General features: G+C 38.4%; 1 pseudogene; it reads right to left on the reverse strand.

The window, feature by feature from the left end:
* Positions 1-1,452: 1,452 nt before the first annotated feature.
* On the reverse strand, positions 1,453-10,696 carry LOC129678930 (heat shock protein HSP 90-beta-like; annotated as a pseudogene).
* Between the last annotated feature and the right edge of the window lie 1,788 nt (positions 10,697-12,484).

The following is a 12,484-nucleotide window of genomic DNA, read 5'->3' on the forward strand; positions in this document are numbered from 1 at the left end:
GATGAGTATGATGCTCTCTACCCACCACTGCTTGAGAAAACATCAGTCTTTTAGGAGGGACTGAGATGTGGAAAACAGGATTAGATTATAATGATACTGTAAGTTGTATAAAACAAAATCTCAAAAATATGGAATAAATTGTGGTTGCTAAAGATCTCTGATTATGTTCTTTCATCAGTTTCAGAAAATGTATTTCTGTGAGTTTTGGTAATCATCTCTAAACTAAAAGTTGGTAAAGTTATGTGCTTGACATGAAGTTCTGCTACTAAAATATAGGGTGCACTCAGCAGAAGTAAATCTGATGTTTGCTAAATTTCTCTTTATTTGAACGTCAAATTTATATTTAGGTATTTGCATTCTCAGACTCTCCTATGCCTCTCATTTGTAACAAGATCATAAGATCACTTTCTGTCACACTCTTCTCAGAATTTCATTTTTGTTTTGATTTGTTTTGTGTTTTAGTGGTGGTGGGTTTTTGTGGGGGACAAAGGATGGAATGGAGACATGCTTTTGTTTTCTTTTTCATTTTTTTGTTTGTTTTGTTTATATATATATAGTATCTATTTATTTATTATAATTTATTCACTTTGTATCCCAGCTGTAGCCCCCCTCCCTCATCCCTTCCCAATTTCACCCTCCCTTCTCTTCTCCTCCCATGCCCCTCCCCATGTCCACTAATAGAGGAGATCCTCCTCCCCTTCCATCTGACCCTAACCTGTCAGGTCTCATCATACAGTCTTTTTCTGGGGCCTAGTAAGGCTGTGCCTACCCCCATCTTCCAGGGGGAGGTGATCAATGAGCCAGCCACTGAGTTCATGGTTTTTTTGTGCGTGTTTTTTTGTTTGTTTGTTTGTTGTTTTGAGGCGGGGTTATACTTTGTAGCCCTTGCTTATATGGTACACTGTTATGTAGACCATAGAGATTTTACTCTCTCTGACTTCTATGTGCTTTGATTAAAAGTGTGTGTCACCAAAATAATTTAGAACACAGTTTTGAATAGAATTTAGTATAAATCTGCATTTTCCACGGAGTCTCATTGTTACCTGTGTTTATTTCCTATTTCTCAGAGATAAATCTGCCTGCAGTCTGATTGGATGGTTATGAGAACAATATTTTGTTTTGTTTTGTTTTGTTTTGCTTTGCTTTTGCCCCACAGTAGTGGAAGTAGAATTTATCAACTCTCTAAAGAAATAGAAAGAAATGTCAAAAATTCAGGTCACAGAAGAATGGCCAATCTCTGTTTCCAGAAACTCGGAAAGTGGGCTGGGGAGCTGGTATGGATTACGTGGGCTTCCACAGCTTCAGGTGTGCTTTTATCAGAGTTAGCTTGAAGTCTAAGAATTCCTTATCTGTGTTTGTGTTTCCCGGATCAGGGCATCTTCCTTTCTCTAAAGCTAAGCTGAAAAAAGTGATCTAAAGTAGGTAGATTTACAAGGGGGGAGATAGACCTTGTCAGTCTCCTGGTAAACACAGGACAAGTGTGAAGTTATGATCTATCACACTGTGTTCCATTGGTTATCTGCAAAGACTTCTAGTCGGTACTTTGCCTTTGAGAGGAAAAACCTCTGCAAACACCAATAACCATAAACCATTCCTATGGCCTATGATTTGAAAATCTTCGCATTTCATCCCAAGATGTCTTAAGTTTTGCTTAAGACATCACTATAATGTTATCAGATTATAGTGCTGAGTAAAAAATAGACATTACTGGTATATTTCCCCAGTTATAATCTCATTTATATGCTTCTTCTCAACCTTTTCACTGTTAAAGTCATCTGCACGCAACTTGTTTACATAATATAAACTTTTTTTAACTTTTTAAAGTTTTATTCATATTCATTCATTCCATTTCTTTATATTTTTAATTACTTTACAGCCTCATTGCAGCCCTTATGCCTCCCCCATCACCATCCCAGTAACCCCATCCCCTGTCCCCTACCATGGTCCAATGACTGGCCCAACTTGAGACCCAACCCCTGCTTTTACTTTCTTTCTTTCTTTCTTTTTCTTTCTTTCTTTCTTCTTTCTTTCTTTCTTTCTTTCTTTCTTTCTTTCTTTCTTTCTTTCTTTGTAATTTTTTTTAATTTACTACAGTTTATTCACTTTGTATCTCAGCTGTAGCCCCCTCCCTCATCCCATCCCAATCTCACCTTCCTTCCCTCTTCTCCTCCCACGCCTCTCCCCAAGACCACTGAAAGGGGAGGTCCTCCTCCCCTTCTATCTGATCCTAGCCTATCAGGTCTTATTAGGACTGGCTGCATTGTCTTCCTCTGTGGCCTGGTAAGGCTGCTCCTGCCACTGAGTTCATGTCAGAGACAGCCCCTGTTTCCATTAGTAGGAAGCCCAGTTGGAGACTAAGCTGCCATGGGCTACATCTGTGCAGGGGTTCTGGGTTACCTATATGCATGGTGCTTGGCTGGAGTATCAGTTTCAGAAAAGACCCCTTGGCCCAGAATTTTTAGCTCTGTTTGTCTCCTTTGTGGAGTTCCTGTCCCCTCCAGATGTTTCTATCTCCTCTTCCTTTATAAGATTCCTTGCACTCTGCCCAAAGTTTGGCTATGAGTCTCAGCATTTGCTTTGATATCCTGCTGGGTAGTCTTTCAGAGACCCTCTGTGGTAGGAGTCTACAACAATATTAACTTTTAATGTATGTTGAGCATTTACATTGTTATGAATACAATGGGGGACAAAAAAAATTTCAAATGTACTTGTGAAGAAATCTATATGTAGCTGTGGTTTTGTATGGAAAGTAGTATGTCGTGGCATGCCCTAGAGTATCCAAAATGTACTAAGAAGGAGATTTATTAAGCACCTCTGAAAGCAATGTTTACCTTAGGCTAGAGACATGGTTCAGTTAGGTTGGAGACATGGCTTAGTTGTTATAGCAGCACAAACTGCTTTTCAGCGGACTATAGGTAATTTCAAACTCCAACTTCAAGTGGTTCATAAGTACCTATAACTCCTGCTCCAGAAGATATAAGATTTTCTTGTTCTCTCCAGGGACTGCACTCATGTGAAAATGCAAATATACACAAATTAAAAATAAAAATACAATTTTTCATAAAAAGGTTTTGAGCAGAACATATTAACAATTTATAGTACTAAATCATTTCTAGATGCTGAGGGCAAAGGAGTGGTTGATTTTAATATATTAAGTATGGAAAACAGAATTGAGGGTTTCAATACAGTGAAGCTGAGATAGTCTAGAGCAACTCAGATTTTATTCTTTACAGTTAAAAAAAAGAACAGTTAAAAAAAAAAAGCCATGGTGTAAATGATTTAAAACTTTGCCTAAGGCATTTATGTTTGAAAACCACAGAACATTCAAAGATACCCAAGGCCACTATTACCTTAGCCTCCTTTTCTCTATGAATACAAGTCTGAATTCATACAAAATCTCCTGAAACTTACCAGTCTCATTTTTTTCTCTTTGCCCCATGAAGCTGTTATTTTTATCGTAGTTTAGATTTTATAAAGCATTTTATAGACGATTTCATTCACGGTAACAACTGTATAGAGCTTTGGAATTTGATTCATAGCCTTGCTTTTTAAAATATATTCAGGTATATATTTCTATGCTAGCTTGCATATAACATAATAAGAAATAATATATTCATATTTTTTCACTAACTCCATTAAAATTGTATGTATTGAAATCCAGATGGTAGTTCAGTTATCTGTTACTGTAGGCAATCTTCTTTTTAGGTACTTTTAAAAAAGGAGTTATTGAAGCATGGCAACCCCTTTTTCTACTTCTTCTTTCTTTATGTGATATGTACTCAAAGAGTACTTAACAGAGCAGGGCTTGTTCACCAAGAAATAGGGAGTTTAATGAATCATACACACTTTACTTGAAAATATCAATAACCATTCACCACTCTATTCTTGCATAAACTGAATAAAAATCCCTATGTAAATGGTGCATAACTTTTTTTATGAATCATCCTCTATTTTTTAGTACAATGCTAAATCATCCTAAAACATGTAGTTTTACCTGCCAAGCCTAAGATAAATTTCCATCCATGATTAAATACTAGCTCCATTCTCTATAATCCTTGTCAATTATATGAATAGGCAGTAATGGAACACTTTATTTTCTCTGGTTATTAAAACAGAAAATAGTAATGCAAATGCACTGTACAGCATCTCCCCGCTAGATTGGCAGTGTAATTTATTTAATCAAATTCACAAGTCAGAAACAGAGAAGCAGGAACGAGTCTCTCACCGTCTATGCGGAACAAAAACAAGCTGAGCTCCAGTCTGTAAAGGGAATATCAGGCCACAACCTTCTGACACTTTCAGAGATTCTTCTCATTGTTGTCACAGCTACACAAAACTTTTAGTGAAGTAATTTTTAGTGGTACCTGTAGAGCTGCTACGTTATAATGGCACCTTCCACACAGACCATTTATTTTCATTGTGAAGGAAAAAGGTTGAATCTTAGATTCTGTATTATCACCTAATTTTGTTTTTCATTTTTTTTCAAAATCATAAGTCAACTAAGCAGATCATGTTTAGGTTGATGAGAAAATGAAATGCGTACAGCAAAACCACAAGCAAATGATACGGAGCCTCTCTGCACTGGGTGAGGACATAAAGAAAATCCTGAAGAATGATGTCCAAGAAAAACAAAGTGTAATGTTGTTGGGATTAGCTCCATGACACCCATGACCATGGCTTTGAGTGAAAATTTAATAAAATTAACACTACTTTCTTGATTTACTTTTTTTCTTTTCTTCTTAATCTTCCCTTCAAGATTAAACTCATCAGCACTTGACAAAAACTGCAAATAACAGCCAGATGCAGGAGTTGGTTTTATCTTTTTATGCAAGTATGCGGTGCTAATTAGTGCAAATTGATTAAACTTTAATTGCCTGATCCATGGCTAATTAATATTTATAAGATGAATGAGGAGGAAAACCAGACATTTATTAAAACACTTTAATGATTTTTCATATGTTTTGACAAAGCAAAGCAAATAGATGTTATGAGTATGATGTGCGAGACTAGGGGACTCTGTCTGCTCCCTTCTACCTGTGAATCTCCTGAAAATATAAGTTAACCTTTAAACACATCTATGCAAAACATATCTTTGTTTGGTTCCTTTTGCAAATTGTTTTTAACTCGCTGAAAAGCCTGCACATGGTTTGGTGACATCATTTACTGTGTAGGGTTAGTTATTAACACGTGTATAAAATTACCACATTTTATTATTAATATATCGTGCTACTTTTGTGTATTATGATATCCATATAGGATGTATAAAAATGCAGAGAGTATAAGCAATAAAGTACATACTAATAAAGTATCCTATGATTTTGAAGGAAGAGCATCTATGGAGAATCATTTGAATTTTCACATTACAGAGATCAAGCATATTCCTACTTACTTGTTATAGGATCCATAGTTAATTGCCTATACTTAATTTCACAAAGCAAAAGACTAAACATATTACATATAGTTTTTAAAGTGGAATGTATTTATTCCTACAAAAATTTTGCTTTTAGAATGACAAAATAACTTTTATGCAAGATGATTTATAATAATAGAACTTTGCATTAGAATTAAAATTTCTTTGGAAAAAATTACTTTGTCATTAACTTGATAAGAGTTGTCAATTAACCCACACAATGAACACATTTTAAGAAAATAATTTTTTCAGAAGAAAAAAATAGTGTATTTTGAATTTATATGATTGTGTATTTATTTCTTACATCTGAAATTGAATTTGTGTACTTAATGTCCTAGCATGTCATGCTGAACTCTATTTCATGCTTTCTTATATATTTGTTGCCATATTTTTTTCCTATTGGAGCAATTCTTAAAAATGTAACATTTGATAAAACGTTATTTACTAAAGGGTTACAAACCTCAAAAGCCTTCTAAACTGTACATATAAAAATGTCAAAGCAAAGTAAATATTACTTTTTACATTAAGGCTTTACCAGTTGTGATTGGGGCTTAACCCTCTGCCTCTCTTCAGCCTTCCTCTCTAGGTAGCAAATGCAATACTGATTCTTTTATGCTGTAAGGCTCTAGAGCAGAGTTCAAGCTTCCAAGATACAAAGTGAATTTCACAAAGGAGTAGTAGGTTCTGTCTGTGCCCAGATGTTCCAACCGGTCCCTCAGATAGACAGAAAGCTTGGATTTCAGGTCTGCTCAGCCAGTTCAAAACAATAAAGATGTCAGGTTTTTTTCTACTGGATCTTTTATGTTGATGAAATGCACACAGATGCATAAAACAAAACACTTCATAAATCAGTGCAAAATTGTGTGAACGGATACATGCTCAGTCTCAAAATAATGTGAATACTAAGCAAGTATATACCATTTTATGCAAGGGCCTACATAACAGACTATCTAAATGGGAAAAGGAAAAGAATTAAATTAAGTTAATTCTAACGTTTAAGCTTAATGAGTAATGGACAAGTACAGTTTAGAATAACATTGATGTATCAGTATTATGTGTATTTATATGAGGAAACAGCATTTGAAAGAGTCTGCAATCACAGATGTGCTACAAATGACAAAATGCCTTCTATAATAAAAAGGATCATAGTCTTCTTTCCATGGTAATTATCACAATAAAATATATATAGAAGTGTAGAGACACAATCTGATCTGCCATTAGGAAAATCACTTCAGGTAAGCTACTGAACAATGTTTAGGGATAGAAAGAGGTGATAAATGGTGTTGGAGGGGGGAGTAAATAGAGAGATGGACACAGGAAGATGGATAAAGATAGACATAGAGATAAAGATAGAGATGAGAGAGAGAGAGATAAAGAAATTGATAGAGAGAGAGCCAGTGAAAGATGTATTGATATATTCAGTCTTTACAAAGCTCAGTCTTAGCGATACTTTGCTTTCTCTTCAGGCTATCAACATTTCTGTCTTGATGTTGGAGGCGAAACTAATACTGCCTCAGTTAGTATATATATAATGGAGGACAGAAACTATTGAAACCAAAGACCTATACATTAATTCTATCCTCACTGAGGTCTTAACATAGGAATAAAAATAATAAAACTCATTATCAATTCCTGGTCCACAGACTCCTGAGAAAATAAATATTGTTGTTTCAAGTTAAACAATGTGTTTAACTACCGCAGAGCAAATTGTAAACTATACAACAAATTATCATTTGAAAAACCTAAGAAAATCATTCTACCATTCCATATCATACCAAAATCATTCTAACATATCAGTATTTTGGGATATCCTAGACCTTAGAAAGTTCCAGGAATTAGTAATTAGCATTACTAATTAGTAAAATCAAAGATTTAAAATAATTACTGGAGTTAGATGCTTATATAAGAAATTAATTGCTATCTACCCTTTCTTCCATAAAATTCCATGCATTCTGCCCAAAGTTTGGCTATGAGTCTCAGCCTCTGCTTCAATACCCTTGGTAGAGTCTTTCAGAGGCCCTCTGTGTCAGGCTTCTGTCCTGTTCCCTGTCTTCTCCTGCTTCCGGTGTGTATAACGTTTGCCCTTCTGAATGAGGAGGGCAGAGATAGAAAGACATGGAGAGGACAGAAACTCCAAAAGAAGACCAACAAAGTCAAAAAATCTGGGCCTTGGGGGTCCTGCAGAGACTGATACCCCAACCAAGAACCATGCTTAGAGAGGACCTAGACTCCCTGCTCAGATGTAGCCTAGACTCAGTCTCCAAGTGGGTTCCCTAGTAAGGGAAGCAGGGGCTGTCTCTGGCATAAACTCGGTGGCAGGCTCTATGATCACGTCCCCCTGAGTGGTGCAGTCTTGTGAGGCCACAGAGGAAGACAATGCAGCCAGTCCTGATGAGACCTGATAGGCTAGGGTCAGATAGAAGGAGAGGAGGTCCTCCTCTAACAATGGACTAGAGGAGGTACATAGAAGAGAGAGGGATTGGGAGGAGACGAGCCTGGGAGTTACAGCCAGGATACAAAGTGATTAAATTGTAATTAATAATGATAATTAAAATTTTAAAATTAAAAAAATGCCCTCACTGATCCTCATAAGTTATACAATCCCAATATGAACAGCATTGGTGAGTCTATAATCTTCCACACTATTCTAAAATTTTCAACTGGTTTATACTTTCCTGAGTACTTGTCTCCCTTGAGAACCACTTGTGGTGTTTGAGCTCATATGTAAGCATTAGGGGAACTGGGACTATTGAGCACACAGGGTTTTATCTTCAAAAGCAAAGCTATCTAACCTATTCTCTGCCCAAAAGATTGAGGGGTAAAGGTATTTAATAGCCTGGTGGCCTTTGAGTAATCTGTGTGGCTCAGACCACGCTGGATCCTCCACAGGCTCTTATCTTGGGCTTGTCCATCTATACAACCTATTTTTATGGAAGATCCCACAGAGTAGATCTACAGAACCCATCTTTGTGGAAGATGCCACTTTTTCTAAAGTACAAGTGTTATCTTTCTAGAGTTTCGACTACATTGAAACTCTTTATTCTACACATAGTTCATTTATCACCAGGGAAAAATTTCACCAAATTGTGATATCCCTAAAATAAACTTCTTAGAATTTGTAAGAGACAGAGGGGGCAAGGAAAGCAGCAACATACAGCCCACAAACTCAACTAAACAGGGTTCCATAGAGGCTCACAGAGACTGAAGAGGCAACCCCAGAGCCCTCGCGTTTTTCCTCTAGGTCCTCTACATACATGCTGTGGTTGGTTACCTTGGGGTTTTTTTTTAGACTCCCCATAGTGGGAGTGAGAGTGACTGAGGGTTTATGCCTAGTTTTATTGTGTCTTGCTGGGCCGTTTTTATCCAATCTCACTGGGAGGCCTGCTCTTTTCTGAAGTTAAACAGGTGAGCTGTGGAGTCCTAGATCAGGGGGACAAGGAAGGTGGAGGGATCAGGAAGAAGGGAAGGGAGGAAGGCTGCAGTTGGACTGGTTTGTGTGAGAAAATGTTATAAGAGAAAAATAAAGGAAGAGAAAAAAATTAATGGACAGTGATGTCTTCTGTGAATGGGACTGTTTTATGGCTTTCTTTTTCCTGTTTGCTGTTGGCAAATAGAAAGGTTGCAGATTTTTGCTTGTTAATGTTGCATCCCACCACTTTGCTGAAGTATCATATATAAGAATTTTTTCGGTTCGGCTTCTCTCCTTGTGGAGCTCCTGTTCCTTCCAGGTCTTTCTGTCTCCCCTTTCTTTCATAAGATTCCTTGCACTCTGCCCAAAGTTTGGCTACCAGTCTCAGCATCTGCTTTGATACCCTACTGGGTAATCTTTCAAAGACCCTCTGTGGTAGGCTCCTGCCCTGTTCCCTGTTTTTTCCCCTCTTCTGAAGTTCATCCTGTTTGCATTTCTGACTGAGGATTGACCATGCATGGAGATAACCTAGAACCCCTAGTCAGATGTAGCCCATAGCAGCTCATTCTCCAATTGGGTTCCCTAGTAATGGGAACAGGGGCTGTCTCTGACATTAACTCAGTGGCTGGTTCTTTGATCACCCCCACCTTATGGGGGGAACAGGCTTACAAGGCCACAGAGGAGGGTAATGCAGCCAGTCCTTTTGAGACCTGATAATCTAGGATCAGATGGAAGGGGAGAAGGACCTTCTCTATCAGTGGACTTGGGAAGGGGCATGGGAGGAGAAGAAAGAGGAGGGTATCCAGCCATAGGTGCTTGTCACAGTGCAACAGGATGAAGAGTCAAGCCTACTGGACATTGTCACCTTTTCAACCTTATCCAAGTTCTCCTTCATGAGCTTGCAGAGATTCTCAAATTTTGCTTGCTCTCTTCCATTTTCTTTTTCTCTTTCTCATCCTCTAGTAGCTCTAGGCCTCCTTAGTTACCAAGATCAGCCTCTTCCCATCGAATTCCTTGAGATGTTGCACGCAGTATTCATCAATAGGCTCGGTCATATACACTACCTCAAATCCCTGCTTCTGTGGGCGTTCCACAAAGGCAGAGGTGGCCACTTGCTCTTTGCTCTCACTAGTGATATAGTAGATGGACTTCTGTGTCTCCTTCATGAGAGACACATACTCTGACAGGGAGGTCATCTCATCTCCTCCTCCAGTGGAGGAGCTCAGAGAGGCAGTGGAGGTTGGTAGAACCTTCACGGCTTCCAAGCTCTAAATTCTTGGAGGATGCCTCATAAAACTTCTTGTAGTTCTCTTTGTCTTCAGCTAACTCAGAGAATTGTTCTAGAATATAAATCAATAAACTAATTCTAGTGATTTTTTTTTGAGAGCAGAACTCGAAGACACATTGTTCTTACAGGTATCCTCATAAAAATCTTTCCTCACATTTTCCTTATCCATAATCAGCTGTCCAGGCACATAGAGATGTACAAATTCATGCTGTAAGAGAACTCAATGACTGCCTCTACAAGGAGCAAACTTGTATATTGTCTACTTAGAGCTGGTTTTGCAGGTATAGAGAATGCAAGAGCTATAAATTAATGGTAACATTTGCTGAAATTTCAACGAAAAGACTGGGAGTCCAGGAATTATGTGGGCAGAATACAATCTCCGAAAGCAGTTCCTGATAGGCTACTACATTAGTCTGTGATAGTAAAGCCAAGGATGCAATGAGAGACCCCAAAAAACTGTCAGTACCAGACCGACGGAACACCTACTGAAGAAGCTACAGCCAGAGACAGAGGTGGACTGAAAGAATTGCCATGTGGTGTAAAGCCCATAGTTACAGCAGCAGAACTCTCCAAACTTTGGAGAACTCATCATGCTATGTGTGGCCTAGACACCATCTACAGTGGTACAGGACATATTGTTTTTCCTACTGAGTTTCTGTCTTGCTTTGATCTGACACTTAATCCCAGGCTTGTATTCCTCCATTGTGAATGTGAATGTGTATGCTGTTCCACAGTATATTGGAAATTTGTAATTTGACATTTCTATTTTTACTTGGGATTATAGCTAAGACTTGGCCTAGAATTTCAGAGAAACCTGTACAATTGGACTTCTGAGCAATGATGGAATTGTCTTGAGACCTTCTGAACTCTTTGATACGGAAGTTAGTTCCTATTCAAGAACATTCTATTATCTCTGTATTTCAGATTACTTTGCAATATCTCTTAGCCCACTGTATGCTTTGTGTTTTAGGGTTTGTTTCTTTTTATTTCTTTCATTGGAATATTTTTTTGTCTCACATATTTTATCCTGATTACTGTCTCACTTTCTTCTACTCCTCCAAACTCCTTCTACATTCCCATGCACTACTCCTCCTCCTTAGATTCACCACCTTTCTGTCTCTCATTATAATATAAAATTACATAAAACAAATACATTGGTGTTAAACAAAACAAACAAACAAACAAAAAACAGAAGGGAAAGAGCCCAAGATAAGTAAAGATAAGTAAAGGCCCAGTGGTTTTCAGGATTCCCATAAAAACACTAAACTGAAAACCTTTCTACATACAAATGAGTATTGATCAAGTTGTTTCAAGCCTTATTTTCTCAGTGTTCCTCATCTGCTCTGGTTTTCACAATCTTTTTGCCTCCTCCTCTATAGGATTCCCTGAACCTAGGTGTGAGGGGGTTGAGTTGTGTGGTGATTTGAATAGGTATAGCCCCTATAAACTCATGTGTTTGAATGCTTGGCCCAAGAGTTGTGCCATTGTTAGGTGGTATGGCCTTGTCGGAGTAGGTCTAACCTTGTCGGAGGAAGTGTTTTACTGTGGGTCAGGGCTGCCAGGTCTCCTGTGTTCAAGCTATACCCAGTGTGGCACACAGTCACATTCTGATGGCTGAAGATCATGAGGCAGAATTCTCAGCCCCTGGATGCTGTCATGTTTCCATCATGATGATAATGGAATAAACCTCTGAAACTATAAGCCAGACCCAATTAAATGTTTTCTTTTATAAGAGCTGCCTTGGTCATGGTGTCTATTCACAGCAATAGAAACCCTACCTAAGATAAGTAGATATGCGTTTTAAGACTGTTCTGCTGTTCTTCCACAAGATTTCCCACGCTATGTCTGATGTTTGGCTGTGAGTCTCAGCACCTGTTTCAATCTGCCATTCGATGGAGCTGCTCAGAGGGCAACTATGCTAGTTTCCAATCTTCAAGCACAGCAGAGCACTGTTAATAGAGTCAATGGTTGGCTCTCTCCCATGGGGTGGGTCTCAGGATGGACCAGCCATTGGTTGGATCTTCCCTCAATCTCTGGTCTATCTTTATCCCTGCACAACTTATAGTAAGGGTAAACTTGGGATTGAAGTTTCTGTGGCAGGGTTGGTGATCCCCTCCCTCCACTAGGAGTCCTATCTAGTTAGAAGGTGGTCTCTTTAGTATCTATGGCCCCTGCTACTAAGAATCTCCGCTAGAGTCACCTCCATATCCTCCCAGGAGCCTAACCTATTGCTGGTCTCAAGCTTGTCTCAGAGATGTTCCTGACCATGGTTTCTCTGCTCTTTGCAAACCCTCTGTCTTCCTGGTCCCTCGCCTCTGTCTGATCTACACCCTCATTTCTCCCCATGCTCATTCTCAACCCTTTTCCTCTCTTCAAC

The sequence above is a fragment of the Psammomys obesus genome, unplaced genomic scaffold, assembly GCF_907164565.1.
Source record: "Psammomys obesus unplaced genomic scaffold, mPsaObe1.curated_primary_1811, whole genome shotgun sequence".
NCBI classification, from domain to species: Eukaryota; Metazoa; Chordata; class Mammalia; order Rodentia; family Muridae; genus Psammomys; species Psammomys obesus.